Below are 7,365 nucleotides of genomic sequence, written 5' to 3' on the forward strand. Positions count from 1 at the left end.
AAGTTTCAGAGTGTCTTCTTACATCCATTTAGGCCTTTTCTTTCTCTCCTGTCTTTTTAATGATCTTTTGCTTTCTCCAGGTATTACCTCCTTGATGTCATTCTGTAACACATTTGGTCTTCAGTCATTAGCGTTCATTCAGCACATGAAATCTATTCTTGAGATGGCCTCTAGATTCAGGTGGGATATATTCAAGGTTGTACTCTAGCTCTCGACCTCTTGTAATTTTCTTTAGTCTTAACTTGAACTTGCGTGTGAGTAATTGATGGTCTGATCCACAGTTGGTCACTGGCCTTGTTCTGACTGATGATATTGAGCTTTTCCATTACCTCTTTCCACAGATTTTGTCCATTTGATTCCTGTGTATTCCATCCAGTGAGGTCCATGTATATGGTCACCATTTATGTTGGTAAAAAAACGGTGATTGCAATGAAGAAGTCATTGGTCTTGCGAAATTCAATCATGGGATCTCTGGCATTGTCTCTATCACCAAGGCCATAGTTTCCGACTACAAATCCTTCTTCTTTGTTTCCAACTTTCCCATTCCAATCACCAGTAATTATCAGTGCATCCCAATTGCATGTTTGATCAGTTTCAGACTGCAGAAGTTGGTGAATATCTTCAATTTCTTCATCTATGGCCTCTGTGGTTGGTGTGTAAATTTGAATAATAGTCATGTTAAGTGGTCTTCCTTGTAGGGGTATGGTTATTATTCTATCACTGACAGCACGTTGTACTTCAGGATAGATCTTGAAATGTTCTTTTTGACTATGAATGCAACAGCGTTGCTCTTCAAGTTGTCATTCCCTGTATAGTAACCATGTGATTGTTCGATATGAAATGACTACCAGTCCATTTCAACTCATTAATGCCTAGGATCAATCTTTATGTGTTCCATTTCATTTTTAAGGATTTCCAATTTTCCTAGATTCATACATTCCAGGTTCTGATTATTAACAGATATTTGCAGCTGTTTTTTTCTAATTTTGAGTCATGCCACATCAGCAAATGAAGGTCTGGAAGGCTTGACTTCATCCATGTCATTAAGGTTGATTCTACTTTGAGGAGGCAGCTCTTCCCCAGTTGTATTTGGAATGCATTCCAACCTGAGGGGCTCATCTTCCAACACCATATCAGACAATGTTCTGCTACTAATCATAAGGTGTTCACTGGCTAATTCTTTTCAGAAGTAGACTGCCGGGTCCTTCTTCCTCGTTTGTTTTAGTCTACAAACTCAGCTGAAACCTGTCCACCATGGGTGACCCTGCTGATGCTTGAATACTGGTGGCTTAGCTTCTAGCATCACAGCCACATAGAAGCCCCCACAGTATGAGAAACTGACAGATGAGTAGGGGCATTATACAGATTATTTAAATTCTCTGTAAAGACTGAATTACATTTGTAGTTATAAATTTTATATTTTTAAATGTTGTTGTTGTTAATTGCTGTTGGGTCAGTTCCAACTCATATGGACACTATGTACAACAGAACGAAATGATGCTGGGTCCTGTGCCATCCTCATGATCTTTGTTATCTTTGAGCCCATTGTTATAGCCACTGTGTCAATCAATATTGTTGTCAACATATTTATTAAATGTTATATCATTTTCATATAAAATTACAATGGAATAAATAAAATAATTGCAATAATTTGCTTAGTTGAGTTTACCTTAAATGTTTAAGTTTCTGTTCTATGCAGGGCTTTAATCTGTTTAAGTCATTTTTGCAAATTAGAGTGAAAAGGGAAAAAAACTTAGTAAGAGAATGGTTCATAAAACCTGTGGAAAAATTTCCTCATCCATAATTATACAAGAAACTTGGTGGTACAATGGATAAAGCACTAGGCTGCTAACCAAAGGTTCAGTTTTTCCAACCCATCAGCCACTCCAAGGGAGAAAAGGGGCTGGCAATCTACTTTTGTAAAGATTACAGCCTTGGACATCCTATAAGGAACTTCTATTCTGTCCTCTAGGATTGCATTGAGTCAGAATCAACTCATACATGCAACACACAACAACAACAATTGTATAAGTATAGATCAAGATTTATGATACAATGGAAAACACAGTTTTCTGTTCTCATGAATTTGACAATTTGGTAGAAATATCTACAAGTATTCATTAACAGCAAACAGTATCAAAAGGGACAATATTACTATAGAATATGTGATGTTCTAGAAATATGGCTAATGATAGTGTGGGGTGGTCAAAAATGCATGGAGAAATTTTACTTTAATCACGTTTAGCACCATTATTCTTCTAGGATACACTGACTAATCCAAATGTTAAACTCTTGAGAGACCAACATAGAGTTGTCTGTCACTAAATACAAATTTTGTAAGGTGTGGCTGAAACTGCTAATCATTCTTTATATTCATTCTCCTTTCTTTCTCGTTAATCAATGTCCTGAATCTTAGTTTGGCACATGGCCATATAGGATAACCATGGCATTTCTTAGCCTCCCTTTCATCTGGGTTTGGCCATGTGACTACATCTAGCCAAAGGGATAGTAGTGATATTGGTGTCACTTCAGGGTAGTGTTCTTCAAGTGAGGGGGCACTCCCTTCCCCTTCGCAGCTTCCTTTCTGCTGACTGGGTGGTGGAAATGAATGATGGATTTGGAGGTATTATCTAAGACCATAAGGTAAAATCTACATGTTGGAGCCAATAGAGGAGCCTGTTAAAAGAAGCTTATATCCTTGATAAGTGAGCCACCACACCAGCCATCAGCCCTGAATTGTCTCCTGGTTTAAGGCACTCATCTGTGTGTGTGTGTGTGTGTGTGTGTGTGCGTGTGTCTCACAGCCAAAACTAATCCTAACTAATACAGAAGTTCAAAGTCAATTCTGTCCCCATGACACACAGATGGCCCATAAAAATGCTAATAGTAAATGAAGACTTGCTTTCTTTTGGAAATTAAAATATACTTAGAAGGAATGAGAGTCAAACTCAGTATGAGAACATTATCCAAGTTCATCATAGGGCTTGGTGTTTGAATATATTTAATATATCATACTTTTCTTATTATTAAAACTTTTGATTATATGTATCCATCTGTAAAGGTATTTTATAGCACTATGCATTTTTTACTTTTCTAAGTTGTTAAAGGCTTCCTCCTTCAAGGTTTTTTTCCCCCCTATTTGTAGTGGTAGAGCTTTATTTCCATTTTGCAATCTGTCTAATATGTATTCTAATATTTTAATCATGTATACTAGTTCTTAGGATAGAGCTTTATTTCCATTTTGCAATCTGTCTAATATGTATTCTAATATTTTAATCATGTATACCAGTTCTTAGGATAACTAGAGATGGTTCATGCACTTTTATGCTCATTAACGACTTTAAAATGTGTTGTATAAACAGGTCCTCTGAAACACATACAATTCTTATAAACAGTTATTTCAACCTATCAGTTCAAAAAAAAGTTTCTCACTGGGTGTCGTTTGTTCAATGACTGCATTAATACAATAAAAATTACACATACAGCTTGTAAAACATATTCACATAGTACACATTTGTGCATATAATACACATACATGAACATATAGGTTACACATAAATACATACAAATATATAGATCACATACTTATATAAATGTATACAGATATACACACAAATGGGTTTCTTTTGTGGGATTAAGACATGAGATATGGAGACAGGACTGATTAGTACATAGAAAGCCAAGATAGAAGTTTCTTCTAGTTTCCAAAGAGGAAAATATACTCATCTTCTCATTACAACTTGTGATTTTACATGGTGAGGTAAAGAACGATATCTCATTGTGGTATTAATGTTTCGTATTTAATGGCAAGCTGAAGACTAAGCAAGCAGAGTTTTAGACATGTCAGTCCAGTCAGATAATTTTAAAAATGCACTTTTACCAGATGTAAATGCTCACACTTCATCAAAAAAGATCCAGTGTCCATGTGCTCTGCCTCTGGGCATAGCTTTATAGACATGAGCAGACAAGAGCATGATGTTATTTGGAGATGTCCATGCTTGTCTCCTTAATTCAGCAGTTGTGGAAGCTTTGAATCTCAGAAGCATTAGAAAGAAAACACCAGGAGTTCTTATCTAGAAGGAGTTCTAAAAGTAAAGAGAAATATCTGGTCCTGAGGAGTCTGAAGAAACATTCTAGGGAAAGATGGGAAATACATCCAGATGCTCTACCACCAGCAAGAGAAGATGTGGGAGCTCAGTAACGGCAGGAGGAGCTAGTGAGAGCTGGTGCCACCAACTGCTGAGAGGTATTAATTGGAACGACTCCATGGCACAGAATTTTTTTTTTTGGTTTATTGTCTCTCAAGAGGACTAATAAGAGTTTTCTGGTTGCTATTCTAAAAAACACCAATGAGAGCTTAGCTGGGAAAGGGTAAGAGGGGGAATTTATTACTTGGAAGTCTTCCCAAACTATCACCTGAGTCGCATTTTCTGTTTTAAACTCCTCTTTACTAAGTAAGGATGGAGATCCACAGATTTTTAGCTGAAGCCCCTGACAATTACTGAGTGTCTACAAAATAATTCTGCCAACTTTTTTTTTTTTACCAGAATAAATATTGAAAATTTGAGTAAGAAGGGTACATGTAATTAAAGAGAAATCAGTTTTCCAATTTTAACATTTGCATGTAAATAACTCATCCATATGATTTCAATGCATAGTCAAAGAATGTCACTTCTACATCTGTGATTCTCTAATATTGGTGAAAAGAGAAATCTTTAGAAATAAGGGAAAATGAATATAGGATTCTGGGGGAAGTGAAGGTGGTAGCACAATGTTAAAACTGTGATGAAAAGAATGTTGCATAAAGAAATAACTAAAAATACACAATGTATTCAGCCCTGGTAAGTCTATCAATCTCTTCCACCACACAGTTATCTTGCGGGCAGGAATCATGTCTTATCATTCATCATCTGCTGCCATATTCCCAACTACCCTTCTCTGCGCTTAGTCACTAGTAGGGATTGAATTTTATAGATGTCAAAAGATTAGAAACTATTTATTTTAGAGATAACTTTTCTTCAGAAGAGTTTATTCGAATACTTATTAGTGAACAAGAGCCAATATACAAAGTAACAAGAAGATTAAAGGATACAGACCAAACAGGTCTTTCTATAAATAGGTAAGCCTTATCTAACGAAGTGCTCTTTCCCATGTATATAAGTTATAATTTCCCTACATTAAGGATTTTGAAGATTTATTTTAAAAAATGATTAGAAGTAATTAGAAGTATTGCTCCAGGTGACCTCTGGGACTTCCTAGAATTGATGCTGCCCTCCATTAGACTGCCCTCCATGTGACACTATGAATCCAGTCTTATCCTTGGGACCTTTCTTCAAAATCATCAAGCATTGGCAACAATCTCACTATTTCTGTATATATGTTACAGTCTCTGGACTCCTTTCTTACTGAACCTTCCTCAAGAATTAGAAATCTTTGCTAATGCAAAATAGTCTTTTCTCAATGATTTTATTTAGAGCAACTTTGACATCCTTCTTCCTTAGGCTGTAAATTAGGGGGTTCAACATTGGCACAATAATGGTATAAAACACAGAAGACACTTTGCTTTGGTCCATGGAGCTGACATTTGATGGCCGCAGGTACATGAAAGCTGCAGAACCATAGAAGATTGTAACAGCCAATATGTGGGAGCTGCATGTGCTGAAGGCTTTGGACCTGCCCTCAGTGGAGTGGATTCGCAGGATGCTAGCAATGATGGAGATATAGGAGCCAAAGATGGCCAAGGTTGGTGCAAGAATATTAAATACAGTGAGGCACAAAAGAACCACTATATTGATAAATGTGCTGGAGCAGGAGAGCTCCAGAAGTGGAAAAATGTCACAGAAGTAATAGTTGATAATTTTAGCTTTGCAGAAAATCACTCTTTGCATGCAAACTGTGTAAGCTGTGGCACCAATCAAGCCCATCATATATACCTCAAGTATCAACCAGGAGCAGACCTGATAAGACATGGTGACATTGTAAAGCAATGGATTACAGATGGCAACATAACGATCATATGCCATCACAGCCAACATATGACTTTCTGATACAATAAAAAAAAATGAAGAAGTAGAGCTGAGTCATGCATTCAGAGTAGGAGATGGTGTTCTTCTCTGTCACAAAGTTCACCAGCATTTTGGGGGTAATGACAGTGGAATAGCAGAGGTCAATGAAGGACAAACTGCTGAGGAAATAATAGTACATGGGGGTGTGCAAGTGAGAACTGAGCCCAATCAGTGTGATCATGCCCAGGTTCCCTACCACTGTGACTATATAGACTCCTAGGAAGAAAAGAAAGAGGGGCAGCTGGAGCCCTGGTTTGTCTGTTAGCCCAGCGAGGATGAACTCAGTCACTGTGGAGTGATTTCCTGCTGCCATTTTCCTCTGGGAATTAATTCTATGGAGGAAGAGAAGAAGAAATTTGAGATAGGTGTTTATTTATGCAGTGTGAATCAGATGCAAGTCTTATTCATTCAGGTATCTCCAATTCTCTCCCCTTGTCCCTGGTCTCTGTTGGAAGTTAATACTCTGAGATTCCAGTATTATGTGTCGTGCAAATGGACATCAGATAGAATTATATCTTTTTTGTGTGTGTGTTCTGTAAGAGTTGGTCTTAGTCTGACCACTCTCTAAACATCCAACTTAACAGCTCTGATAACTTAGAATATTGAATGTTCCGACCCTGGCGGTACATTGGTTTAGCACTGGGCTGCTAACTGGAAGGTTGGCAGTTCAAACCAACTCACTGATTCTGCTGGTGAAAGACCTGAATATCTGCTCATGTAAATATTACAGCATAGAAAACCGTACGGAGTAGTTCTATTCTGTCATGTGGGTTCGATATGAATTGAAAATTGATTCAGTGGCACCTAATAACAGTGACAACAACGTACTTTCCATGCCTTATTTGCAATCCTCTCAACTCTTCCGCAGAATGAATGTTACCAGAAACATGTACTTGTTACCATGAAGTTGACTCTGACTCCTGTCAACCCCATGTGTGTCAGAGTAGAACTATGCTCCACAAGGTTTTCAATGGCTGATTTCTTAGAAGTAGATCAGCAGGACTTACTTCTGAGGCACTTTAACCATTTGCACTATCTGGGAGTCTACGACAATTACTAGTATACTTATTTTATATATTAGGCTCATAGTGGTTAAATATTCGCCCATAGTTAGGCATATTATATGATCAGTATATGAGAGAAGACCTATCTGTCTCTACATAGGTTGTTCCCCATTTCCCCTTCTGTTTCTTCTTTTGGCTACTCATGTCTGCTCTCCTGTCTTATCCCTTTATCATAGCAGAGAAACAATTCACTGCAATTAATGTGAGGAAAGTATTAATGTAAAGTACAAAAATAA

General features: G+C 37.3%; 1 pseudogene; it reads right to left on the reverse strand.

The window, feature by feature from the left end:
• Positions 1–5,423: 5,423 nt before the first annotated feature.
• Positions 5,424–6,378, reverse strand: LOC126061088 (olfactory receptor 150-like; annotated as a pseudogene).
• Between the last annotated feature and the right edge of the window lie 987 nt (positions 6,379–7,365).

The sequence above is a fragment of the Elephas maximus genome, chromosome 17 (assembly GCF_024166365.1).
Source record: "Elephas maximus indicus isolate mEleMax1 chromosome 17, mEleMax1 primary haplotype, whole genome shotgun sequence".
NCBI lineage: Eukaryota > Metazoa > Chordata > Mammalia > Proboscidea > Elephantidae > Elephas > Elephas maximus.